The sequence below is a fragment of the Alligator sinensis genome, unplaced genomic scaffold (genome assembly GCF_000455745.1).
Source record: "Alligator sinensis unplaced genomic scaffold, ASM45574v1 scaffold607_1, whole genome shotgun sequence".
NCBI classification, from domain to species: Eukaryota; Metazoa; Chordata; order Crocodylia; family Alligatoridae; genus Alligator; species Alligator sinensis.
This window is the reverse complement of record NW_005841935.1, coordinates 2,101,083-2,102,302: the sequence shown is the minus strand read 5'-3', so window position 1 is coordinate 2,102,302 and position 1,220 is coordinate 2,101,083. Positions and strand designations below refer to the sequence as shown.

General features: G+C 50.5%; 1 protein-coding gene across 3 annotated transcripts in view; it reads right to left on the bottom strand.

Annotated features, from left to right (window-relative positions):
• The window catches only part of PIGG (phosphatidylinositol glycan anchor biosynthesis class G), a 203,112-nt gene that overhangs the window by 160,465 nt on the left and 41,427 nt on the right, over positions 1-1,220 (bottom strand). The gene's annotated exons all lie outside the window — the stretch shown is intronic.

Here is a 1,220-nt window from a genome sequence, read left to right as displayed (position 1 = left end):
TGGCCTGACAGCTGTGTGGGGGTGTGGGGGGGGGGGGGCGGCTTAAGCTCCCTATTGTTCTAAGCAATGCCAACATGACTGGGAGGGGACTAAAAACCTGCCAGTCTACCCGGCAACCAGTGATGCATTTCAATTGGTTGGCTGGCAGTCAACCATTGCTGGCCTTCACTGGATCAGGTAAATGAAGTCATAAGCGAAGGACTGCCCAGAAGGAAGCGAGTAGCCATGATGAAAACTCTCAGAGAAGCTAGTCCATCTGAAACTCTCTTTCTCTCTTGAAACTCATGGTCAATGAACTGCTTGCCTCCGGAAGGAATCTTCACCTGCTCCTGGACGATACTTGTGAGTAAGCTACCTGAGATCTATCTAGATGTATAGCTTACAATAACACAGATGCATAATCAAAGGCTACCATGCCACTTTGCTCTAAGAGATTTCTCTGATATTGCTCTACCCTGTACCCTATTCCAAACCTATTCCTTGTAACCAATAAAGTTCTCCTTTGTACCTAGCATGGGAAACTTATTGGGAGAGGGTCTAAATTGTGCCTTGGGGTCCTCTTGGTTTGGCTAAGGGAAACCACTATTTGTGCTTCTGACTAAGGAAAGCACCCCAAGTTCTTGTAGTGTGTCAAGTACCCTCAAGGACCAATAGGCCTGTGTTTCCCAGAAGGCACAGGTCCCAGATCCATCCAGACTCTGGGTGGTGGCAGTGTTAACCCCATGCTTGCAGGTGGACTCCAGGAAGGGGGTCGGCTGGGCACGAGGCACCTCCAGGGAGGCACTCGGAGCCTGGAAGTTGGTCGGGCTCAGTAAGGTGGGTGGCTCAACGCAGGAGCACCCCCTACTGGTCAGCCACACACCACGCCTCAGTATTCATGTCTCCCAGGGAGGCATCCATGGGAAGCTCTGTACTAATAACACTGTACCTCTTTCTACTCAAGCATTAATCTTAATCACTTCTGTGCAAAATGCCAGCTTCTTGTTCTGGACAAATCCTACAAAGGTACGTGTTGGTGTGTATAGCACAGGGATTGGCAACCTAAGACCTGAGGACCAGATCCATCCTACAGAGCCATTTGGCCCAGCCACAGACATCGGATTAGGTGGCATTCAGCAGCAGAGGGCGTCAGCAGCAGTTGCTTTCCCCATGCTAACACAGGGAGAAGTCGCAGCAAAGACAGCTTTCCCTGTACAACCATGAGAAAAAGCCGCAGTGGG